Source organism: Labrus mixtus, unplaced genomic scaffold (genome assembly GCF_963584025.1).
Source record: "Labrus mixtus unplaced genomic scaffold, fLabMix1.1 SCAFFOLD_63, whole genome shotgun sequence".
In the NCBI taxonomy this organism is placed as follows: Eukaryota; Metazoa; Chordata; class Actinopteri; order Labriformes; family Labridae; genus Labrus; species Labrus mixtus.
The window spans coordinates 150001-170000 of NW_026870342.1; the positions used below are offsets into that span (position 1 = coordinate 150001).

Consider the following 20000-nt stretch of genomic DNA (forward strand, 5'->3'; position numbering starts at 1 on the left):
TGGCCGTAAGCCATTGTTGTGTGCAGAAAGGGGCCTTTTAAAGATGTCATGCCCTTGATTCTGGCTGAATTTTTGGACATGTGAATATGTCTCTATATGATAAAAAAAAACATATGATCAAAAAAATGAAAAAGCTTACAGCACCTGGTATTCCCAGGTGGTCTCCCATCTAAGTACTAACCAGGCCCGACCCTGCTTAGCTTCCGAGATCGGACGAGTTCAGGGTGGTATGTCCGTAAGCCATTATTGTGTGCAGAAATGGGCCTTAAAGATGTCATTCCCTTGATTCTGGCTGAATTGTTGGACATGTGAATATGTCTCTCTATGATAAAAAAAAAACACATGATCAAAAAAATGAAAAAGCTTACAGCACCTGGTATTCCTAGGCGGTCTCCCATCCAAGTACTAACCAGGCCTGACCTTGCTTAGCTTCCGAGATCGGGCGTGTTCAGGGTGGTATGGCCGTAAGCCATTATTGTGTGCAGACAGGGGCCTTTTAAAGATGTCATGCCCTTGATTCTGGCAGAATTTTTGGACATTTGAATATGTCTCTATATGATAAAAAAAACATATGATCAAAAAAAATGAAAAAGCTTACAGCACCTGGTATTCCCAGGCGGTCTCCCATCCAAGTACTAACCAGGCCCGACCCTGCTTAGCTTCCGAGATCAGACGAGATCGGGCGTGTTCAGGGTGGTATGGCCGTAAGCCATTATTGCATGTAGAAAGGGGCCTTTTAAAGATGTCATGCCCTTGATTCTGGCTGAATTTTTGGACATGTGAATATGTCTCTATATGATAAAAAAAAAAAACATATGATCAAAAAAATGAAAAAACTTACAGCACCTGGTATTCCCAGGCGGTCTCCCATCCAAGTACCAACCAGGCCCGACCCTGCTCAGCTTCCGAGATCTGACGAGATCGGGCGTGTTCAGGGTGGTATGGCCGTAAGCCATTATTGTGTGCAGAAAGGGGCCTTTTAAAGATGTCATGCCCTTGATTCTGGCTGAATTTTTGGACATGTGAATATGTCTCTATATGATAAAAAAAAAACATATGATCAAACAAAATGAAAAAACTTACAGCACCTGGTATTCCCAGGTGGTCTCCCATCCAAGTACTAACCAGGCCCTACCCTGCTTGGCTTCCGAGATCGGACGAGATCGGGCGTGTTCAGGGTGGTATGGCCGTAAGCCATTATTGTGTGCAGAAAGGGGCCTTTTAAAGATGTCATGCCCTTGATTCTGGCTGAATTTTTGGACATGTGAATATGTCTCTATATGATAAAAAAAAACATATGATCAAAAAAATGAAAAAGCTTACAGCACCTGGTATTCCCAGGCGGTCTCCCATCCAAGTACTAACCAGGCCCGACCCTGCATAGCTTCCGAGATCGGACGAGATCGGGCGTGTTCAGGGTGGTATGGCCGTAAGCCATTATTGTGTGCAGAAAGGGGCCTTTTAAAGATGTCATGCCCTTGATTCTGGCTAAATTTTTGGACATGTGAATATGTCTCTATATGATAAAAAAAAAACATATGATCAAAAAAATGAAAAAGCTTACAGCGTCTGGTATTCCCAGGCGGTCTCCCATCCAAGTACTATCCAGGCACGACCCTACTTAGTTTCCGAGATCGGACGAGATCGGGCGTGTTAAGGGTGGTATGGCCGTAAGCTGTTATTGTGTGCAGAAAGGGGCCTTTTAAAGATGTCATGCCCTTGATTCTGGCTGAATTTTTGGACATGTGAATATGTCTCTATATGATAAAAAAAAACATATGATCAAAAAAATGAAAATGCTTACAGCACCTGGTATTCCCAGGTGGTCTCCCATCCAAGTACTATCCAGGCCCGACCCTGCTTAGCTTCCGAGATCGGACGAGATCGGGCGTGTTCAGGGTGGTATGGCTGTAAGCCATTATTGTGTGCAGACAGGGGCCTTTTAAAGATGTCATGCCCTTGATTCTGGCTGAATTTGTGGACATGTGAATATGTCTCTCTATGATAAAAAAAACATATGATCAAAAAAATAAAAAAGCTTACAGCATCTGGTATTCCCAGGCGGTCCCCCATTCAAGTACTAACCAGGCCCGACCCTGCTTAGCTTCCGAGATGGGACGAGATCGGGCGTGTTAAGGGTGGTATGGCCGTAAGCCATTATTGTATGCAGAAAGGGGCCTTTTAAAGATGTCATGCCCTTGATTCTGGCTGAATTTTTGGACATGTGAATAAGTCTCTATATGATAAAAAAAAAACATATGATCAAAAAAATGAAAAACTTACAGCACCTGGTATTCCCAGGCGGTCTCCCATCCAAGTACTAACCAGGCCCGACCCTGCATAGCTTCCGAGATCGGACGAGATCGGGCGTGTTCAGGGTGGTATGGCCGTAAGCCATTATTGTGTGCAGAAAGGGGCCTTTTAAAGATATCATGCCCTTGATTCTGGCTAAATTTTTGGACATGTGAATATGTCTCTATATGATAAAAAAAAAACATATGATCAAAAAAATGAAAAAGCTTATAGCACCTAGTATTCCCAGGCGGTCTCCCATCCAAGTATTAACCAGGCCCGACCCTGCTTAGCTGCCGAGATCAGACGAGATCGGGCGTGTTCAGGGTGGTATGGCCATAAGTCATTATTGTGTGCAGACAGGGGCCTTTTAAAGATGTCATGCCCTTGATTCTGGCTGAATTTTTGGACATGTGAATATGTCTCTATATGATAAAAAAAAAAACATATGATCAAAAAAATGAAGAAGCTTACAGCACCTGGTATTCCCAGGCTGTCTCCCATCCAAGTACTAACCAGGCCCGACCCTGCTTACCTTCTGAGATCGGACGAGTTCAGGGTTGTATGGCCGTAAGCCATTATTGTGTGCAGAAAGGGGCCTTTTAAAGATGTCATGACCTTGATTCTGGCTGAATTTTTGGACATGTGAATATGTCTCTATATGATAAAAAAAAACATATGATCAAAAAAATGAAAAAGCTTACAGCACCTGGTATTCCCAGGCGGTCTCCCATCCAAGTACTAACCTGGCCCGACCCTGCATAGCTTCCGAGATCGGACGAGATCGGGCGTGTTCAGGGTGGTATGGCCGTAAGCCATTATTGTGTGCAGAAAGGGGCCTTTTAAAGATGTCATGCCCTTGATTCTGGCTAAATTTTTGGACATGTGAATATGTCTCTATATGATAAAAAAAAAACATATGATCAAAAAAATGAAAAAGCTTACAGCGTCTGGTATTCCCAGGCGGTCTCCCATCCAAGTACTATCCAGGCACGACCCTACTTAGTTTCCGAGATCGGACGAGATCGGGCGTGTTAAGGGTGGTATGGCCGTAAGCTGTTATTGTGTGCAGAAAGGGGCCTTTTAAAGATGTCATGCCCTTGATTCTGGCTGAATTTTTGGACATGTGAATATGTCTCTATATGATAAAAAAAAACATATGATCAAAAAAATGAAAATGCTTACAGCACCTGGTATTCCCAGGTGGTCTCCCATCCAAGTACTATCCAGGCCCGACCCTGCTTAGCTTCCGAGATCGGACGAGATCGGGCGTGTTCAGGGTGGTATGGCTGTAAGCCATTATTGTGTGCAGACAGGGGCCTTTTAAAGATGTCATGCCCTTGATTCTGGCTGAATTTGTGGACATGTGAATATGTCTCTCTATGATAAAAAAAACATATGATCAAAAAAATAAAAAAGCTTACAGCATCTGGTATTCCCAGGCGGTCCCCCATTCAAGTACTAACCAGGCCCGACCCTGCTTAGCTTCCGAGATGGGACGAGATCGGGCGTGTTAAGGGTGGTATGGCCGTAAGCCATTATTGTATGCAGAAAGGGGCCTTTTAAAGATGTCATGCCCTTGATTCTGGCTGAATTTTTGGACATGTGAATAAGTCTCTATATGATAAAAAAAAAACATATGATCAAAAAAAATGAAAAAACTTACAGCACCTGGTATTCCCAGGCGGTCTCCCATCCAAGTACTAACCAGGCCCGACCCTGCATAGCTTCCGAGATCGGACGAGATCGGGCGTGTTCAGGGTGGTATGGCCGTAAGCCATTATTGTGTGCAGAAAGGGGCCTTTTAAAGATATCATGCCCTTGATTCTGGCTAAATTTTTGGACATGTGAATATGTCTCTATATGATAAAAAAAAAACATATGATCAAAAAAATGAAAAAGCTTATAGCACCTAGTATTCCCAGGCGGTCTCCCATCCAAGTACTAACCAGGCCCGACCCTGCTTACCTTCTGAGATCGGACGAGTTCAGGGTTGTATGGCCGTAAGCCATTATTGTGTGCAGAAAGGGGCCTTTTAAAGATGTCATGCCCTTGGTTCTGGCTGAATTTTTGGACATGTGAATATGTCTCTATATGATAAAAAAAAACATATGATCAAAAAAATGAAAAAGCTTACAGCACCTGGTATTCCCAGGCGGTCTCCCATCTAAGTACTAACCAGGCCCGACCCTGCTTAGCGTCCGAGATCGGACGAGTTCAGGGTGGTATGTCCGTAAGCCATTATTGTGTGCAGAAATGGGCCTTAAAGATGTCATTCCCTTGATTCTGGCTGAATTGTTGGACATGTGAATATGTCTCTCTATGATAAAAAAAAAACACATGATCAAAAAAATGAAAAAGCTTACAGCACCTGGTATTCCTAGGCGGTCTCCCATCCAAGTACTAACCAGGCCTGACCTTGCTTAGCTTCCGAGATCGGGCGTGTTCAGGGTGGTATGGCCGTAAGCCATTATTGTGTGCAGACAGGGGCCTTTTAAAGATGTCATGCCCTTGATTCTGGCAGAATTTTTGGACATTTGAATATGTCTCTATATGATAAAAAAAACATATGATCAAAAAAAATGAAAAAGCTTACAGCACCTGGTATTCCCAGGCGGTCTCCCATCCAAGTACTAACCAGGCCCGACCCTGCTTAGCTTCCGAGATCAGACGAGATCGGGCGTGTTCAGGGTGGTATGGCCGTAAGCCATTATTGTATGCAGAAAGGGGCCTTTTAAAGATGTCATGCCCTTGATTCTGGCTGAATTTTTGGACATGTGAATATGTCTCTATATGATCAAAAAAAAAACATATGATCAAAAAAATGAAAAAACTTACAGCACCTGGTATTCCCAGGCGGTCTCCCATCCAAGTACTAACCAGGCCCGACCCTGCTTAGCTTCCGAGATCAGACGAGATCGGGCGTGTTCAGGGTGGTATGGCCGTAAGCCATTATTGTGTGCAGACAGGGGCCTTTTAAACATGTCATGCCCTTGATTCTGCCTGAATTTTTGGACATGTGAATATGTCTCTATATGATAAAAAAAAAACATATGATCAAAAAAATGAAAAAGCTTATAGCACCTGGTATTCCCAGGCGGTCTCCCATCCAAGTACTAACCAGGCCTGACCTTGCTTAGCTTCCGAGATCGGGCGTGTTCAGGGTGGTATGGCCGTAAGCCATTATTGTGTGCAGACAGGGGCCTTTTAAAGATGTCATGCCCTTGATTCTGGCTGAATTTTTGGACATGTGAATATGTCTCTATATGATAAAAAAAACATATGATCAAAAAAAATGAAAACGCTTACAGCACCTGGTATTCCCAGGCGGTCTCCCATCCAAGTACTAACCAGGCCCGACCCTGCTTAGCTTCCGAGATCAGACGAGATCAGGCGTGTTCAGGGTGGTATGGCCGTAAGCCATTATTGTATGCAGAAAGGGGCCTTTTAAAGATGTCATGCCCTTGATTCTGGCTGAATTTTTGGACATGTGAATATGTCTCTATATGATAAAAAAAAAACATATGATCAAAAAAATGAAAAAACTTACAGCACCTGGTATTCCCAGGCGGTCTCCCATCCAAGTATTAACCAGGCCCTACCCTGCTTGGCTTCCGAGATCGGACGAGATCGGGCGTGTTAAGGGTGGTATGGCCGTAAGCCATTGTTGTGTGCAGAAAGGGGCCTTTTAAAGATGTCATGCCCTTGATTCTGGCTGAATTTTTGGACATGTGAATATGTCTCTATATGATAAAAAAAAACATATGATCAAAAAAATGAAAAAGCTTACAGCACCTGGTATTCCCAGGTGGTCTCCCATCTAAGTACTAACCAGGCCCGACCCTGCTTAGCTTCCGAGATCGGACGAGTTCAGGGTGGTATGTCCGTAAGCCATTATTGTGTGCAGAAATGGGCCTTAAAGATGTCATTCCCTTGATTCTGGCTGAATTGTTGGACATGTGAATATGTCTCTCTATGATAAAAAAAAAACACATGATCAAAAAAATGAAAAAGCTTACAGCACCTGGTATTCCTAGGCGGTCTCCCATCCAAGTACTAACCAGGCCTGACCTTGCTTAGCTTCCGAGATCGGGCGTGTTCAGGGTGGTATGGCCGTAAGCCATTATTGTGTGCAGACAGGGGCCTTTTAAAGATGTCATGCCCTTGATTCTGGCAGAATTTTTGGACATTTGAATATGTCTCTATATGATAAAAAAAACATATGATCAAAAAAAATGAAAAAGCTTACAGCACCTGGTATTCCCAGGCGGTCTCCCATCCAAGTACTAACCAGGCCCGACCCTGCTTAGCTTCCGAGATCAGACGAGATCGGGCGTGTTCAGGGTGGTATGGCCGTAAGCCATTATTGCATGTAGAAAGGGGCCTTTTAAAGATGTCATGCCCTTGATTCTGGCTGAATTTTTGGACATGTGAATATGTCTCTATATGATAAAAAAAAAAAACATATGATCAAAAAAATGAAAAAACTTACAGCACCTGGTATTCCCAGGCGGTCTCCCATCCAAGTACCAACCAGGCCCGACCCTGCTCAGCTTCCGAGATCTGACGAGATCGGGCGTGTTCAGGGTGGTATGGCCGTAAGCCATTATTGTGTGCAGAAAGGGGCCTTTTAAAGATGTCATGCCCTTGATTCTGGCTGAATTTTTGGACATGTGAATATGTCTCTATATGATAAAAAAAAAACATATGATCAAACAAAATGAAAAAACTTACAGCACCTGGTATTCCCAGGTGGTCTCCCATCCAAGTACTAACCAGGCCCTACCCTGCTTGGCTTCCGAGATCGGACGAGATCGGGCGTGTTCAGGGTGGTATGGCCGTAAGCCATTATTGTGTGCAGAAAGGGGCCTTTTAAAGATGTCATGCCCTTGATTCTGGCTGAATTTTTGGACATGTGAATATGTCTCTATATGATAAAAAAAAACATATGATCAAAAAAATGAAAAAGCTTACAGCACCTGGTATTCCCAGGCGGTCTCCCATCCAAGTACTAACCAGGCCCGACCCTGCATAGCTTCCGAGATCGGACGAGATCGGGCGTGTTCAGGGTGGTATGGCCGTAAGCCATTATTGTGTGCAGAAAGGGGCCTTTTAAAGATGTCATGCCCTTGATTCTGGCTAAATTTTTGGACATGTGAATATGTCTCTATATGATAAAAAAAAAACATATGATCAAAAAAATGAAAAAGCTTACAGCGTCTGGTATTCCCAGGCGGTCTCCCATCCAAGTACTATCCAGGCACGACCCTACTTAGTTTCCGAGATCGGACGAGATCGGGCGTGTTAAGGGTGGTATGGCCGTAAGCTGTTATTGTGTGCAGAAAGGGGCCTTTTAAAGATGTCATGCCCTTGATTCTGGCTGAATTTTTGGACATGTGAATATGTCTCTATATGATAAAAAAAAACATATGATCAAAAAAATGAAAATGCTTACAGCACCTGGTATTCCCAGGTGGTCTCCCATCCAAGTACTATCCAGGCCCGACCCTGCTTAGCTTCCGAGATCGGACGAGATCGGGCGTGTTCAGGGTGGTATGGCTGTAAGCCATTATTGTGTGCAGACAGGGGCCTTTTAAAGATGTCATGCCCTTGATTCTGGCTGAATTTGTGGACATGTGAATATGTCTCTCTATGATAAAAAAAACATATGATCAAAAAAATAAAAAAGCTTACAGCATCTGGTATTCCCAGGCGGTCCCCCATTCAAGTACTAACCAGGCCCGACCCTGCTTAGCTTCCGAGATGGGACGAGATCGGGCGTGTTAAGGGTGGTATGGCCGTAAGCCATTATTGTATGCAGAAAGGGGCCTTTTAAAGATGTCATGCCCTTGATTCTGGCTGAATTTTTGGACATGTGAATAAGTCTCTATATGATAAAAAAAAAACATATGATCAAAAAAATGAAAAACTTACAGCACCTGGTATTCCCAGGCGGTCTCCCATCCAAGTACTAACCAGGCCCGACCCTGCATAGCTTCCGAGATCGGACGAGATCGGGCGTGTTCAGGGTGGTATGGCCGTAAGCCATTATTGTGTGCAGAAAGGGGCCTTTTAAAGATATCATGCCCTTGATTCTGGCTAAATTTTTGGACATGTGAATATGTCTCTATATGATAAAAAAAAAACATATGATCAAAAAAATGAAAAAGCTTATAGCACCTAGTATTCCCAGGCGGTCTCCCATCCAAGTATTAACCAGGCCCGACCCTGCTTAGCTGCCGAGATCAGACGAGATCGGGCGTGTTCAGGGTGGTATGGCCATAAGTCATTATTGTGTGCAGACAGGGGCCTTTTAAAGATGTCATGCCCTTGATTCTGGCTGAATTTTTGGACATGTGAATATGTCTCTATATGATAAAAAAAAAAACATATGATCAAAAAAATGAAGAAGCTTACAGCACCTGGTATTCCCAGGCTGTCTCCCATCCAAGTACTAACCAGGCCCGACCCTGCTTACCTTCTGAGATCGGACGAGTTCAGGGTTGTATGGCCGTAAGCCATTATTGTGTGCAGAAAGGGGCCTTTTAAAGATGTCATGACCTTGATTCTGGCTGAATTTTTGGACATGTGAATATGTCTCTATATGATAAAAAAAAACATATGATCAAAAAAATGAAAAAGCTTACAGCACCTGGTATTCCCAGGCGGTCTCCCATCCAAGTACTAACCAGGCCCGACCCTGCATAGCTTCCGAGATCGGACGAGATCGGGCGTGTTCAGGGTGGTATGGCCGTAAGCCATTATTGTGTGCAGAAAGGGGCCTTTTAAAGATGTCATGCCCTTGATTCTGGCTAAATTTTTGGACATGTGAATATGTCTCTATATGATAAAAAAAAAACATATGATCAAAAAAATGAAAAAGCTTACAGCGTCTGGTATTCCCAGGCGGTCTCCCATCCAAGTACTATCCAGGCACGACCCTACTTAGTTTCCGAGATCGGACGAGATCGGGCGTGTTAAGGGTGGTATGGCCGTAAGCTGTTATTGTGTGCAGAAAGGGGCCTTTTAAAGATGTCATGCCCTTGATTCTGGCTGAATTTTTGGACATGTGAATATGTCTCTATATGATAAAAAAAAACATATGATCAAAAAAATGAAAATGCTTACAGCACCTGGTATTCCCAGGTGGTCTCCCATCCAAGTACTATCCAGGCCCGACCCTGCTTAGCTTCCGAGATCGGACGAGATCGGGCGTGTTCAGGGTGGTATGGCTGTAAGCCATTATTGTGTGCAGACAGGGGCCTTTTAAAGATGTCATGCCCTTGATTCTGGCTGAATTTGTGGACATGTGAATATGTCTCTCTATGATAAAAAAAACATATGATCAAAAAAATAAAAAAGCTTACAGCATCTGGTATTCCCAGGCGGTCCCCCATTCAAGTACTAACCAGGCCCGACCCTGCTTAGCTTCCGAGATGGGACGAGATCGGGCGTGTTAAGGGTGGTATGGCCGTAAGCCATTATTGTATGCAGAAAGGGGCCTTTTAAAGATGTCATGCCCTTGATTCTGGCTGAATTTTTGGACATGTGAATAAGTCTCTATATGATAAAAAAAAAACATATGATCAAAAAAAATGAAAAAACTTACAGCACCTGGTATTCCCAGGCGGTCTCCCATCCAAGTACTAACCAGGCCCGACCCTGCATAGCTTCCGAGATCGGACGAGATCGGGCGTGTTCAGGGTGGTATGGCCGTAAGCCATTATTGTGTGCAGAAAGGGGCCTTTTAAAGATATCATGCCCTTGATTCTGGCTAAATTTTTGGACATGTGAATATGTCTCTATATGATAAAAAAAAAACATATGATCAAAAAAATGAAAAAGCTTATAGCACCTAGTATTCCCAGGCGGTCTCCCATCCAAGTACTAACCAGGCCCGACCCTGCTTACCTTCTGAGATCGGACGAGTTCAGGGTTGTATGGCCGTAAGCCATTATTGTGTGCAGAAAGGGGCCTTTTAAAGATGTCATGCCCTTGGTTCTGGCTGAATTTTTGGACATGTGAATATGTCTCTATATGATAAAAAAAAACATATGATCAAAAAAATGAAAAAGCTTACAGCACCTGGTATTCCCAGGCGGTCTCCCATCTAAGTACTAACCAGGCCCGACCCTGCTTAGCGTCCGAGATCGGACGAGTTCAGGGTGGTATGTCCGTAAGCCATTATTGTGTGCAGAAATGGGCCTTAAAGATGTCATTCCCTTGATTCTGGCTGAATTGTTGGACATGTGAATATGTCTCTCTATGATAAAAAAAAAACACATGATCAAAAAAATGAAAAAGCTTACAGCACCTGGTATTCCTAGGCGGTCTCCCATCCAAGTACTAACCAGGCCTGACCTTGCTTAGCTTCCGAGATCGGGCGTGTTCAGGGTGGTATGGCCGTAAGCCATTATTGTGTGCAGACAGGGGCCTTTTAAAGATGTCATGCCCTTGATTCTGGCAGAATTTTTGGACATTTGAATATGTCTCTATATGATAAAAAAAACATATGATCAAAAAAAATGAAAAAGCTTACAGCACCTGGTATTCCCAGGCGGTCTCCCATCCAAGTACTAACCAGGCCCGACCCTGCTTAGCTTCCGAGATCAGACGAGATCGGGCGTGTTCAGGGTGGTATGGCCGTAAGCCATTATTGTATGCAGAAAGGGGCCTTTTAAAGATGTCATGCCCTTGATTCTGGCTGAATTTTTGGACATGTGAATATGTCTCTATATGATCAAAAAAAAAACATATGATCAAAAAAATGAAAAAACTTACAGCACCTGGTATTCCCAGGCGGTCTCCCATCCAAGTACTAACCAGGCCCGACCCTGCTTAGCTTCCGAGATCAGACGAGATCGGGCGTGTTCAGGGTGGTATGGCCGTAAGCCATTATTGTGTGCAGACAGGGGCCTTTTAAACATGTCATGCCCTTGATTCTGCCTGAATTTTTGGACATGTGAATATGTCTCTATATGATAAAAAAAAAACATATGATCAAAAAAAATGAAAAAGCTTACAGCACCTGGTATTCCCAGGCGGTCTCCCATCCAAGTAATAACCAGGCCCGACTCTGCTTAGCTTCCAATATCGGACGAGTTCAGGGTGGTATGGCCGTAAGCCATTATTGTGTGCAGACAGGGGCCATTTAAACATGTCATGCCCTTGATTCTGCCTGAATTTTTGGACATGTGAATATGTCTCTCTATGATAAAAAAAAAACATATGATCAAAAAAATGAAAAAGCTTACAGCACCTGGTATTCCCAGGCGGTCTCCCATCCAAGTACTAACCAGGCCCGACCCTGCTTAGTTTCTGAGATCAGACAAGATCGGGCGTGTTCAGGGTGGTATGGCCGTAAGCCATTATTGTGTGCAGACAGGGGCCTTTTAAACATGTCATGCCCTTGATTCTGCCTGAATTTTTGGACATGTGAATATGTCTCTATATGATAAAAAAAAAAAACATATGATCAAAAAAATGAAAAAGCTTACAGCACATGGTATTCCCAGGCGGTCTCCCATCCAAGTACTAACCAGGCCCGACCCTGCTTAGTTTCTGAGATCAGACAAGATCGGGCTTGTTCAGGGTGGTATGGCCGTAAGCCATTATTGTGTGCAGACAGGGGCCTTTTAAAGATGTCATGCCCTTGATTCTGGCTGAATTTTTGGACATTTGAATATGTCTCTATATGATAAAAAAAACATATGATCAAAAAAAATGAAAAAGCTTACAGCACCTGGTATTCCCAGGCGGTCTCCCATCCAAGTACTAACCAGGCCCGACCCTGCTTAGTTTCTGAGATCAGACAAGATCGGGCGTGTTCAGGGTGGTATGGCCGTAAGCCATTATTGTATGCAGAAAGGGGCCTTTTAAAGATGTCATGCCCTTGATTCTGGCTGAATTTTTGAAAATGTGAATATGTCTCTATATGATAAAAAAAAAAACATATGATCAAAAAAATGAAAAAACTTACAGCACCTGGTATTCCCAGGCGGTCTCCCATCCAAGTACTAACCAGGCCCGACCCTGCTTAGCTTCCGAGATCAGACGAGATCGGGCGTGTTCAGGGTGGTATGGCCGTAAGCCATTATTGTGTGCAGACAGGGGCCTTTTAAACATGTCATGCCCTTGATTCTGCCTGAATTTTTGGACATGTGAATATGTCTCTATATGATAAAAAAAAAACATATGATCAAAAAAAATGAAAAAGCTTACAGCACCTGGTATTCCCAGGCGGTCTCCCATCCAAGTAATAACCAGGCCCGACTCTGCTTAGCTTCCAATATCGGACGAGTTCAGGGTGGTATGGCCGTAAGCCATTATTGTGTGCAGACAGGGGCCATTTAAACATGTCATGCCCTTGATTCTGCCTGAATTTTTGGACATGTGAATATGTCTCTCTATGATAAAAAAAAAACATATGATCAAAAAAATGAAAAAGCTTACAGCACCTGGTATTCCCAGGCGGTCTCCCATCCAAGTACTAACCAGGCCCGACCCTGCTTAGTTTCTGAGATCGGACAAGATCGGGCGTGTTCAGGGTGGTATGGCCGTAAGCCATTATTGTGTGCAGACAGGGGCCTTTTAAACATGTCATGCCCTTGATTCTGCCTGAATTTTTGGACATGTGAATATGTCTCTATATGATAAAAAAAAAAAAACATATGATCAAAAAAATGAAAAAGCTTACAGCACATGGTATTCCCAGGCGGTCTCCCATCCAAGTACTAACCAGGCCCGACCCTGCTTAGTTTCTGAGATCAGACAAGATCGGGCGTGTTCAGGGTGGTATGGCCGTAAGCCATTATTGTGTGCAGACAGGGGCCTTTTAAACATGTCATGCCCTTGATTCTGCCTGAATTTTTGTACATGTGATTATGTCTCCATATGATAAAAAAAAAAACATATGATCAAAAAAATGAAAAAGCTTACAGCACCTGGTATTCCCAGGCGGTCTCCCATCCAAGTACTAACCAGACCCGACACTGCTTAGCTTCCGAGATCGGACAAGTTCAGGGTGGTATGGCCTTAAGCCATTATTGTGTGCAGAAAGGGGCCTTTTAAAGATGTCATTCCCTTGATTCTGGCTGAATTTTTGGACATGTGAATATGTCTCCATATGATAAAAAAAAAACATATGATCAAAAAAATGAAAAAGCTTGCAGCACCTGGTATTCCCAGGCGGTCTCCCATCCAAGTCCTAACCAGGCCCCACCATGCTTACCTTCCGAGATCGGACGAGTTCAGGGTTGTATGGCTGTAAGCCATTATTGTGTGCAGAAAGGGGCCTTTTAAAGATGTCATGCCCTTGATTCTGGCTGAATTTTTGGACATGTGAATATGTCTCTATATGATAAAAAAAAAACATATGATCAAAAAAAATGAAAAAGCTTACAGCACCTGGTATTCCCAGGCGGTCTCCCATCCAAGTAATAACCAGGCCCGACTCTGCTTAGCTTCCAATATCGGACGAGTTCAGGGTGGTATGGCCGTAAGCCATTATTGTGTGCAGACAGGGGCCATTTAAACATGTCATGCCCTTGATTCTGGCTGAATTTTTGGACATGTGAATATGTCTCTCTATGATAAAAAAAAAACATATGATCAAAAAAATGAAAAAGCTTACAGCACCTGGTATTCCCAGGCGGTCTCCCATCCAAGTACTAACCAGGCCCGACCCTGCTTAGTTTCTGAGATCAGACAAGATCGGGCGTGTTCAGGGTGGTATGGCCGTAAGCCATTATTGTGTGCAGACAGGGGCCTTTTAAACATGTCATGCCCTTGATTCTGCCTGAATTTTTGGACATGTGAATATGTCTCTATATGATAAAAAAAAAAAACATATGATCAAAAAAATGAAAAAGCTTACAGCACATGGTATTCCCAGGTGGTCTCCCATCCAAGTAATAACCAGGCCCGACCCTGCTTAGTTTCCAAGATCGGACGAGATCGGGCTTGTTCAGGGTGGTATGGCCGTAAGCCATTATTGTGTGCAGAAAGGGGCCGTTTAAAGATGTCATGCCCTTGATTCTGGCTGAATTTTTGTACATGTGAATATGTCTCCATATGATAAAAAAAAAAACATATGATCAAAAAAATGAAAAAGCTTACAGCACCTGGTATTCCCAGGTGGTCTCACATCCAAATACTAACCAGGCACGACCCTGCTTAGCTTCCAAGATTGGACAAGATCGGGCGTGTTCAGGGTGGTATGGCCGTAAGCCATTATTGTGTGCAGACAGGGGCCTTTTAAAGATGTCATGCCCTTGATTCTGGCTGAATTTTTGGACATGTGAATATGTCTCTATATGATAAAAAAAAACATATGATCAAAAAAATGAAACAGCATCTGGTATTCCACAGGCGGTCACCCATCCAAGTACTAACCAGGTCCGACCCTGCATAGCTTCCGAGATCGGACGAGATCGGGCGTGTTTTTTTTAATTTTTTTATCTTTTATTATCAAAATTACAAAAACATTTATAATTCTTTCACATCATTTACAACAAATGCTATTAAAATACATACACCCTCTAAATTAAACCTCCCCTCTGACGCAAACGGCACCCTAAAAACAATAAAAACATAGCATCAGAAAAAAAACTCAAACCACCCCTGATACCCCCAACTCATGACAACTCTTCTGAGTCCCTCCCCCAAAGCAAACATCCCTCTGAAAACAAACCACAAAAACATACAAAAACCCCACAGTATTCTCAAAAAACCACTGAGAAAAAAAAAAACCCAAATCAAATCACCCATTTTCCCCATGACCAAAAAAGAAGCCCTCGTACCAAAAAAAACAAAAACAAAATAATTTAGACATCCCACATAATTCCCTCCTCGTTTACTCTACACACATTCGCACCTTCCACAAACATTCTCACAAACTCACTCTCATTCGCTATGTACAGCAATTTAAGATGTGCTTGCCATTCATTCACAAACATTCTCCACACATTCATTTCCTTACTTTCATACAGTGCATATTTCCTCCTGTTAAAAACCGCTTTTCTTGCAAAAGCTAAAATTATATTCATTACATTGTGATTTTTTTGTTTTGTTCCCACCCCCAACAACACCGACAATTCCCACCCCCTTTCATTCCAACACTCATTCTTACTGCATTTCCCCAACATTTCTCTTATTTTTCCCCAAAGATAAACCAATTCCCCACACGTTCATACCTCTCCTTATGGATCTGATGCAGGACGATGCAGGTGAAGATCCTCCTGTGCCTCAGTTTGAAATCTAGGTCAAATATTGCATGTGGTGTATGCGGAATGTTAATGTTCTTCCATATCATGTTGCTTGTTATGTCCGGGTATGTGTCTGTCCATTTTACTTCGGATGTGGGTTTCTGTATTCTATGTGTGATTGCGCATCTATACCAAATTTTTGTAGTGACATCTATAATGTTGTGTTTCTTCTCCCCTAGGCACAGGGAGATCCCCCCCACATCGTCCCGCATCACTCCCTCCTTCTCTTTGATTAATTTTTCCCATTCGCTCGACAAAGACAATTTTACATTTGCAAACACTCCCTCAATCACATCCTTTCTGCACACACACCCTTTATTTTTTAAACCCCTCACCACCATTTGTAAATCAAAATCCCCCCCACAGTTCAGTAAATCCCTTATTCTAATATATCCCGCTTTCGACATAGCTTCACACTTAATTACCCTCTCCCCATTTTTAAAATACGGGCTCGAGAGGAAGGGCAGTCGTAGCACTGACCCTCTCGTTCCGCACTCTGGTACAGTCCAGGATGAAACCTGATACCACGCACTGAGTACTTCCTGGAAAAACCGTGGCAAGTGTTTAAATGAATCTGGGTTATTGATCTGGTACAGGTTGTCCTCGTTGTAGAGTCCAAAACTGCACAGATATTGTTTGAAGTGATTTTTCCAAACTACGTTCCGGTTCTGGTCCATAAATTTGCCTATCAATTTGACTCTTAGTGCTACTTTTTTTGTAAGTAAATCAATCAAAGCTAGCCCCCCCTGATCTTTAGCCCCTATTATTGTTTTGTGAGCTATACTCGCTGCTTTGTTTTTCCAAATAAAGTCCCTAATGGTCTTTGAAATCTCCTTAAAGGCCCAGTCCGGAAGCGTACAAGTACTCAGCGCATGATTCACTTTGGACAACACGAGAGCATTTGTTACGGCTACCCTTCCTCTCAACATTAGACCCCTCGCTTTCCACAAATTCAATGTTTTTTTTAATTTTACCCACCACCTCTTTCCATGTTACATCATCACATTCATTCTCATTTTTCCCCATATTCACTCCCAACACTTTTCTTCTCTCACACACCGTTTTAAATCCCCACTTATTAACTAGATTGGATTCCTTACCTAGTAACATAATTTCTGACTTATTTTCATTTACTTTTGCCCCAGATGCTCTTTCATAAGTTTGTACATGTTTTAATATCAATTCTATATCCTCCTCTCCTTTTACCATTATATTCACGTCATCTGCATACTGTATTATTTTTACGTTTTCCTTACCTATACCTTTTATGTTTACGTCTTCCGATATCAGTGCTGCCAGCGGCTCTGCTACCAAGCTGTACAACAGCGCTGACATCGGACATCCTTGTCTCACTGACCTTGATATTTTAAAAGAATCAGTTAGTTCCCCGTTACATTTTATCTTGCTTTCCGCTCCTGTATACAACATATTTATCCATTCTCTCATTCTCTCCCCGAATCCAAACTTCTCTAACACCTTCCCCATGAACCCGTGATCTACTCTGTCAAAAGCTTTATTTAAATCAATCCCTAGCCATATTCCCCCCTCCCCTTCCATATCCCTGACCGTCTGTTTTATTGAAATGATTGAGTCTGCTATGTCTCTGTTTGGTATACTGTATGATTGTGTTTGTTCTATGATTGTTCCTATTACCTCCCTGATTCTATTGGCTATTGTTTTCGCTATGATTTTGTAGTCTGTGTTGAGTAGGCTGATTGGTCTGTAGTTGTCCAGATTTTTATTGTCCCCCTTGTTTTTGTAAAAAATAGTAACCACCCCTTCCCCTAAACTTTTTGGTATATGTTTCACTTTTTCCATATATTTACTCAATTTGTTCACCAAGGGCACCAGCTGCTCTTTGAAAGCTTGGTAGAATTCCGCAGTTAGGCCATCGCTCCCAGGACTTTTGTTTTTGTTTAACCCCTCTAAAGCACTTCTGATTTCTCCCTCTGTAAACTCACAATCACACCACATTTTATCGTCCTCGCTTAGTTTTTTCTTTAAGGCACCCAAAGCTCTGTTCACACTCACGCTATCACACTCCTGTCTCGAAAACAGGCTTTCATAATAGCCCTTTACTATTTCTAAAATTCCCTTTTTATCTGTCACACTTTTACCTGCTTCATTTAATAATTTGTTTATTTCTGTTCTTTTTTGTTTTTGTTTTTCCAGACCTAAAAAAAAGGCTGTACTCCTCTCCCCCTCATACATATATTGTATTTTACTCCTGATGGCTGCACCCCTACTCTTTTTAAGTTCAATCACTCCCAACTGTTCTTTTAAATGTATGTATTTTTCGACATCTACATTATCTACACTGTCAAGCGATGCTATTTCCTCACTTAGTTGTTTTCTCAAATTCTCTTCCTTTCTATTTTCTCTCCACTTTTTCTCTTTACTATAATTGATACACTTTTTTTTAATTCTGACTTTTACACTATCCCACCACACATTCATATCTTCACTCTCATTCCACTCATATCCCACATCATTCAACAATCTTTCCATACTTTTCACAAACATTCCATCATCCAGCAAGCTTGCATTAAAGCACCATATCCCTCCTTTACGTACATTCGTTTCTTTTCTAAACGTGATTTCTATTCCAGCGTGATCGCTCCACATATTAGTTTTATATTCAACTTCTTTAATCCACCTCACTACCTCGCATGTCACCAAAGCATAATCTATTCTAGATTGTTTTAATCTATTCAGTACAATTTGTCTCCTGGAGAACACCCTCTCCCATGGATGTAGCAATCTCCAAATATCAATGCATTGTTTCGTTATCATTTTATCTTTAAGTGTCCCCCTGCTCACATCCCCCTTAAACACATTATTTTTTGACACATCGGTGGGTGTCATCGCCACATTAAAGTCACCGATTATTATACAATTCCTTTCCCACCATTTGCTTATTGCAATGAAGAATGTTTTCCTTTCTTTTTCTCCATTCGGTGCATATATATTTATGATTCTTATATTTTTCGTTTCATACACACAGTCTATTACTATTATTCTTCCTTCTTTGTCTCCATAAACCAAATTTACCCCTGTTACCCGACCCGTTTTGACTAAAACCGCCACTCCTCTCGCCCTCGACGTGCCATTGGAGCAGAAAATATGGCCCACAAAGTCTTTTTTTATGTCTTCCACCAGGGAATCATCCCACCTGGTCTCCTGCAGGCACAAAACGTCATTCTGCAAGGAAAGAATCGCATGTCTTTTTTCTTTGTTCCTTAGTCCATTCACGTTTATCGAAAATAAATTAAAGGCCATTATCATAAAAATAAAAACAAAAAAAACGGATTTACAGGGGTTATTGTCAGTCATTATTTGTCCTTACATTTCAATTTTTTCACCAACTTTTTTCGTTGTCCAAGACTTAGTCTTTTTTGCGCACTCGCCAGTTCACTCACATCCATTTCGCTGTCCGTTTCATTGGGACTGGTGCTTTTACCCGTATTATTTAGCGTGATTTTTCTCCCTCCCGCCTGTCCAACACCACTCTCAGGCATCTCCCTCCCCTCTGTGCTCATGCTTACCCCCGGGTCTTCTGCCACGTCCCTTCCGTCTCCTTTTTTCCCTCTCTCGCTCGTTTTTCGCTGCTTCTGCTGTCCTCCCTCTCCAGCCAGCTCCGGCGTCTCCAGCTCGCACTCTGACGCCCGTTCTCCTCCGCTCTCTCCGCTCTGCTCCATTTCTCCGTCACTGTTCTCGTCTTCTCTGATCTCCTTCCTGCTTGCTCCGATCACCTCCTTCTCCTCCGCCTCCTCCTCGTACACCTCCTCCGCCTCGTCTTCATCCTCGTACACCTCCTCCACCTCGTTCTTGCTTTCCTCTCCGTTCTCACACTCACATTCATTTTCTCTTTTTTTACAGTTTGTGCATTTTGTGCTGTTCGCGCTGCACTCTCGCGCAAAGTGTCCCTGCACCCCACAGTTGTGGCACATAAATTCTGGACACTCTCTCAGGATGTGTCCCGGCTGGATGCACATCCTGCACACTTTTTGTTGTCTATCATGTATTACTCTAAAGTATTCGTTCCCCATCACAGTGTTAAACTTTGTGGAGTAAGGGAGTGACTGTACCTGGTCATTAAATCTGACCCGGACAAACCTCGTTCCGTCAGCTATCATTGTTCCAGGCCACATTCTGCGTTTTATTGGTGATGTCGGTTTCACTCCCCATCCCGTCAGCTTCCAAACTATTTCTTCATCTGTGATATACGCTGGCAGGTTTAAAAAAGACACCACCAGCTCATCATTATTTAGTTCTCTCGCCACGACTCTGGTCTCTCCGATTTTAAATCCATCCAGCAGCCTTTCCTTTCCTTTAATGTTGCTCACCGTCACCTCCAGTTTTTCAGGTCCCAGGGTTCTGCACGCCAGCAGGCCCCCACAGATCATTTTTATGTTGCTCATGACGTGATTTAGAGGAACTTTG

General features: G+C 42.8%; 39 non-coding genes and 23 pseudogenes across 39 annotated transcripts in view; all 62 read right to left on the reverse strand.

The window, feature by feature from the left end:
- Positions 1-11, reverse strand: part of LOC132970144 (5S ribosomal RNA) — a 119-nt gene extending 108 nt beyond the window's left edge. The window contains exon 1 of the ribosomal RNA XR_009672005.1: positions 1-11. This exon is cut by the window's left edge and continues 108 nt beyond it. This is a non-coding gene — a ribosomal RNA (5S ribosomal RNA).
- A 121-nt stretch (positions 12-132) lies between these two features.
- LOC132969725 (5S ribosomal RNA) lies at positions 133-241 on the reverse strand (annotated as a pseudogene).
- Positions 242-361: 120 nt separating this feature from the next.
- LOC132969727 (5S ribosomal RNA) lies at positions 362-470 on the reverse strand (annotated as a pseudogene).
- A 121-nt stretch (positions 471-591) lies between these two features.
- On the reverse strand, positions 592-710 carry LOC132969976 (5S ribosomal RNA). The gene has a single exon (XR_009671843.1). It is a non-coding gene; the product is annotated as a 5S ribosomal RNA (ribosomal RNA).
- A 124-nt stretch (positions 711-834) lies between these two features.
- On the reverse strand, positions 835-953 carry LOC132970155 (5S ribosomal RNA). Its single transcript, XR_009672016.1, has one exon. It is a non-coding gene; the product is annotated as a 5S ribosomal RNA (ribosomal RNA).
- Positions 954-1076: 123 nt separating this feature from the next.
- On the reverse strand, positions 1077-1195 carry LOC132969925 (5S ribosomal RNA). Its single transcript, XR_009671793.1, has one exon. It is a non-coding gene; the product is annotated as a 5S ribosomal RNA (ribosomal RNA).
- Positions 1196-1316: 121 nt separating this feature from the next.
- On the reverse strand, positions 1317-1435 carry LOC132969991 (5S ribosomal RNA). The gene has a single exon (XR_009671858.1). It is a non-coding gene; the product is annotated as a 5S ribosomal RNA (ribosomal RNA).
- Positions 1436-1557: 122 nt separating this feature from the next.
- On the reverse strand, positions 1558-1676 carry LOC132970388 (5S ribosomal RNA; annotated as a pseudogene).
- Positions 1677-1797: 121 nt separating this feature from the next.
- On the reverse strand, positions 1798-1916 carry LOC132970194 (5S ribosomal RNA). Its single transcript, XR_009672055.1, has one exon. It is a non-coding gene; the product is annotated as a 5S ribosomal RNA (ribosomal RNA).
- Positions 1917-2036: 120 nt separating this feature from the next.
- Positions 2037-2155, reverse strand: LOC132970306 (5S ribosomal RNA). Its single transcript, XR_009672160.1, has one exon. It is a non-coding gene; the product is annotated as a 5S ribosomal RNA (ribosomal RNA).
- Positions 2156-2276: 121 nt separating this feature from the next.
- On the reverse strand, positions 2277-2395 carry LOC132970059 (5S ribosomal RNA). Its single transcript, XR_009671923.1, has one exon. It is a non-coding gene; the product is annotated as a 5S ribosomal RNA (ribosomal RNA).
- Positions 2396-2517: 122 nt separating this feature from the next.
- Positions 2518-2636, reverse strand: LOC132970238 (5S ribosomal RNA). The gene has a single exon (XR_009672096.1). It is a non-coding gene; the product is annotated as a 5S ribosomal RNA (ribosomal RNA).
- Positions 2637-2759: 123 nt separating this feature from the next.
- Positions 2760-2868, reverse strand: LOC132969843 (5S ribosomal RNA; annotated as a pseudogene).
- A 121-nt stretch (positions 2869-2989) lies between these two features.
- Positions 2990-3108, reverse strand: LOC132969978 (5S ribosomal RNA). The gene has a single exon (XR_009671845.1). It is a non-coding gene; the product is annotated as a 5S ribosomal RNA (ribosomal RNA).
- A 122-nt stretch (positions 3109-3230) lies between these two features.
- Positions 3231-3349, reverse strand: LOC132970389 (5S ribosomal RNA; annotated as a pseudogene).
- A 121-nt stretch (positions 3350-3470) lies between these two features.
- LOC132970206 (5S ribosomal RNA) lies at positions 3471-3589 on the reverse strand. Its single transcript, XR_009672066.1, has one exon. It is a non-coding gene; the product is annotated as a 5S ribosomal RNA (ribosomal RNA).
- Positions 3590-3709: 120 nt separating this feature from the next.
- On the reverse strand, positions 3710-3828 carry LOC132970307 (5S ribosomal RNA). Its single transcript, XR_009672161.1, has one exon. It is a non-coding gene; the product is annotated as a 5S ribosomal RNA (ribosomal RNA).
- Positions 3829-3951: 123 nt separating this feature from the next.
- Positions 3952-4070, reverse strand: LOC132970060 (5S ribosomal RNA). The gene has a single exon (XR_009671924.1). It is a non-coding gene; the product is annotated as a 5S ribosomal RNA (ribosomal RNA).
- A 122-nt stretch (positions 4071-4192) lies between these two features.
- LOC132969845 (5S ribosomal RNA) lies at positions 4193-4301 on the reverse strand (annotated as a pseudogene).
- Positions 4302-4422: 121 nt separating this feature from the next.
- On the reverse strand, positions 4423-4531 carry LOC132969783 (5S ribosomal RNA; annotated as a pseudogene).
- Positions 4532-4651: 120 nt separating this feature from the next.
- On the reverse strand, positions 4652-4760 carry LOC132969728 (5S ribosomal RNA; annotated as a pseudogene).
- A 121-nt stretch (positions 4761-4881) lies between these two features.
- On the reverse strand, positions 4882-5000 carry LOC132969987 (5S ribosomal RNA). Its single transcript, XR_009671854.1, has one exon. It is a non-coding gene; the product is annotated as a 5S ribosomal RNA (ribosomal RNA).
- Positions 5001-5123: 123 nt separating this feature from the next.
- Positions 5124-5242, reverse strand: LOC132969820 (5S ribosomal RNA). The gene has a single exon (XR_009671772.1). It is a non-coding gene; the product is annotated as a 5S ribosomal RNA (ribosomal RNA).
- A 122-nt stretch (positions 5243-5364) lies between these two features.
- LOC132969762 (5S ribosomal RNA) lies at positions 5365-5473 on the reverse strand (annotated as a pseudogene).
- Positions 5474-5594: 121 nt separating this feature from the next.
- On the reverse strand, positions 5595-5713 carry LOC132969981 (5S ribosomal RNA). Its single transcript, XR_009671848.1, has one exon. It is a non-coding gene; the product is annotated as a 5S ribosomal RNA (ribosomal RNA).
- A 122-nt stretch (positions 5714-5835) lies between these two features.
- LOC132970145 (5S ribosomal RNA) lies at positions 5836-5954 on the reverse strand. Its single transcript, XR_009672006.1, has one exon. It is a non-coding gene; the product is annotated as a 5S ribosomal RNA (ribosomal RNA).
- A 121-nt stretch (positions 5955-6075) lies between these two features.
- LOC132969726 (5S ribosomal RNA) lies at positions 6076-6184 on the reverse strand (annotated as a pseudogene).
- Positions 6185-6304: 120 nt separating this feature from the next.
- LOC132969730 (5S ribosomal RNA) lies at positions 6305-6413 on the reverse strand (annotated as a pseudogene).
- Positions 6414-6534: 121 nt separating this feature from the next.
- On the reverse strand, positions 6535-6653 carry LOC132969998 (5S ribosomal RNA). Its single transcript, XR_009671865.1, has one exon. It is a non-coding gene; the product is annotated as a 5S ribosomal RNA (ribosomal RNA).
- Positions 6654-6777: 124 nt separating this feature from the next.
- LOC132970156 (5S ribosomal RNA) lies at positions 6778-6896 on the reverse strand. The gene has a single exon (XR_009672017.1). It is a non-coding gene; the product is annotated as a 5S ribosomal RNA (ribosomal RNA).
- Positions 6897-7019: 123 nt separating this feature from the next.
- Positions 7020-7138, reverse strand: LOC132969926 (5S ribosomal RNA). Its single transcript, XR_009671794.1, has one exon. It is a non-coding gene; the product is annotated as a 5S ribosomal RNA (ribosomal RNA).
- Positions 7139-7259: 121 nt separating this feature from the next.
- On the reverse strand, positions 7260-7378 carry LOC132969992 (5S ribosomal RNA). The gene has a single exon (XR_009671859.1). It is a non-coding gene; the product is annotated as a 5S ribosomal RNA (ribosomal RNA).
- A 122-nt stretch (positions 7379-7500) lies between these two features.
- Positions 7501-7619, reverse strand: LOC132970391 (5S ribosomal RNA; annotated as a pseudogene).
- Positions 7620-7740: 121 nt separating this feature from the next.
- LOC132970218 (5S ribosomal RNA) lies at positions 7741-7859 on the reverse strand. The gene has a single exon (XR_009672077.1). It is a non-coding gene; the product is annotated as a 5S ribosomal RNA (ribosomal RNA).
- Positions 7860-7979: 120 nt separating this feature from the next.
- Positions 7980-8098, reverse strand: LOC132970308 (5S ribosomal RNA). The gene has a single exon (XR_009672162.1). It is a non-coding gene; the product is annotated as a 5S ribosomal RNA (ribosomal RNA).
- A 121-nt stretch (positions 8099-8219) lies between these two features.
- On the reverse strand, positions 8220-8338 carry LOC132970061 (5S ribosomal RNA). The gene has a single exon (XR_009671925.1). It is a non-coding gene; the product is annotated as a 5S ribosomal RNA (ribosomal RNA).
- A 122-nt stretch (positions 8339-8460) lies between these two features.
- Positions 8461-8579, reverse strand: LOC132970239 (5S ribosomal RNA). Its single transcript, XR_009672097.1, has one exon. It is a non-coding gene; the product is annotated as a 5S ribosomal RNA (ribosomal RNA).
- Positions 8580-8702: 123 nt separating this feature from the next.
- On the reverse strand, positions 8703-8811 carry LOC132969844 (5S ribosomal RNA; annotated as a pseudogene).
- Positions 8812-8932: 121 nt separating this feature from the next.
- LOC132969993 (5S ribosomal RNA) lies at positions 8933-9051 on the reverse strand. Its single transcript, XR_009671860.1, has one exon. It is a non-coding gene; the product is annotated as a 5S ribosomal RNA (ribosomal RNA).
- A 122-nt stretch (positions 9052-9173) lies between these two features.
- Positions 9174-9292, reverse strand: LOC132970392 (5S ribosomal RNA; annotated as a pseudogene).
- Positions 9293-9413: 121 nt separating this feature from the next.
- LOC132970229 (5S ribosomal RNA) lies at positions 9414-9532 on the reverse strand. The gene has a single exon (XR_009672088.1). It is a non-coding gene; the product is annotated as a 5S ribosomal RNA (ribosomal RNA).
- Positions 9533-9652: 120 nt separating this feature from the next.
- On the reverse strand, positions 9653-9771 carry LOC132970309 (5S ribosomal RNA). The gene has a single exon (XR_009672163.1). It is a non-coding gene; the product is annotated as a 5S ribosomal RNA (ribosomal RNA).
- A 123-nt stretch (positions 9772-9894) lies between these two features.
- LOC132970062 (5S ribosomal RNA) lies at positions 9895-10013 on the reverse strand. The gene has a single exon (XR_009671926.1). It is a non-coding gene; the product is annotated as a 5S ribosomal RNA (ribosomal RNA).
- A 122-nt stretch (positions 10014-10135) lies between these two features.
- LOC132969846 (5S ribosomal RNA) lies at positions 10136-10244 on the reverse strand (annotated as a pseudogene).
- Positions 10245-10365: 121 nt separating this feature from the next.
- On the reverse strand, positions 10366-10474 carry LOC132969784 (5S ribosomal RNA; annotated as a pseudogene).
- Positions 10475-10594: 120 nt separating this feature from the next.
- On the reverse strand, positions 10595-10703 carry LOC132969731 (5S ribosomal RNA; annotated as a pseudogene).
- Positions 10704-10824: 121 nt separating this feature from the next.
- On the reverse strand, positions 10825-10943 carry LOC132970011 (5S ribosomal RNA). Its single transcript, XR_009671877.1, has one exon. It is a non-coding gene; the product is annotated as a 5S ribosomal RNA (ribosomal RNA).
- Positions 10944-11066: 123 nt separating this feature from the next.
- LOC132969831 (5S ribosomal RNA) lies at positions 11067-11185 on the reverse strand. The gene has a single exon (XR_009671773.1). It is a non-coding gene; the product is annotated as a 5S ribosomal RNA (ribosomal RNA).
- A 123-nt stretch (positions 11186-11308) lies between these two features.
- LOC132969833 (5S ribosomal RNA) lies at positions 11309-11417 on the reverse strand (annotated as a pseudogene).
- Positions 11418-11539: 122 nt separating this feature from the next.
- Positions 11540-11658, reverse strand: LOC132970225 (5S ribosomal RNA). Its single transcript, XR_009672084.1, has one exon. It is a non-coding gene; the product is annotated as a 5S ribosomal RNA (ribosomal RNA).
- Positions 11659-11782: 124 nt separating this feature from the next.
- LOC132970333 (5S ribosomal RNA) lies at positions 11783-11901 on the reverse strand. Its single transcript, XR_009672180.1, has one exon. It is a non-coding gene; the product is annotated as a 5S ribosomal RNA (ribosomal RNA).
- A 121-nt stretch (positions 11902-12022) lies between these two features.
- On the reverse strand, positions 12023-12141 carry LOC132970226 (5S ribosomal RNA). Its single transcript, XR_009672085.1, has one exon. It is a non-coding gene; the product is annotated as a 5S ribosomal RNA (ribosomal RNA).
- Positions 12142-12264: 123 nt separating this feature from the next.
- LOC132969842 (5S ribosomal RNA) lies at positions 12265-12383 on the reverse strand. Its single transcript, XR_009671774.1, has one exon. It is a non-coding gene; the product is annotated as a 5S ribosomal RNA (ribosomal RNA).
- Positions 12384-12506: 123 nt separating this feature from the next.
- On the reverse strand, positions 12507-12615 carry LOC132969834 (5S ribosomal RNA; annotated as a pseudogene).
- Positions 12616-12737: 122 nt separating this feature from the next.
- On the reverse strand, positions 12738-12856 carry LOC132970208 (5S ribosomal RNA). The gene has a single exon (XR_009672068.1). It is a non-coding gene; the product is annotated as a 5S ribosomal RNA (ribosomal RNA).
- Positions 12857-12981: 125 nt separating this feature from the next.
- LOC132970330 (5S ribosomal RNA) lies at positions 12982-13100 on the reverse strand. The gene has a single exon (XR_009672179.1). It is a non-coding gene; the product is annotated as a 5S ribosomal RNA (ribosomal RNA).
- Positions 13101-13223: 123 nt separating this feature from the next.
- Positions 13224-13332, reverse strand: LOC132969841 (5S ribosomal RNA; annotated as a pseudogene).
- A 122-nt stretch (positions 13333-13454) lies between these two features.
- Positions 13455-13563, reverse strand: LOC132969908 (5S ribosomal RNA; annotated as a pseudogene).
- A 123-nt stretch (positions 13564-13686) lies between these two features.
- On the reverse strand, positions 13687-13795 carry LOC132969835 (5S ribosomal RNA; annotated as a pseudogene).
- A 122-nt stretch (positions 13796-13917) lies between these two features.
- Positions 13918-14036, reverse strand: LOC132970227 (5S ribosomal RNA). Its single transcript, XR_009672086.1, has one exon. It is a non-coding gene; the product is annotated as a 5S ribosomal RNA (ribosomal RNA).
- A 124-nt stretch (positions 14037-14160) lies between these two features.
- Positions 14161-14279, reverse strand: LOC132970315 (5S ribosomal RNA). The gene has a single exon (XR_009672168.1). It is a non-coding gene; the product is annotated as a 5S ribosomal RNA (ribosomal RNA).
- A 123-nt stretch (positions 14280-14402) lies between these two features.
- Positions 14403-14521, reverse strand: LOC132969724 (5S ribosomal RNA; annotated as a pseudogene).
- Positions 14522-20000: the final 5479 nt, after the last annotated feature.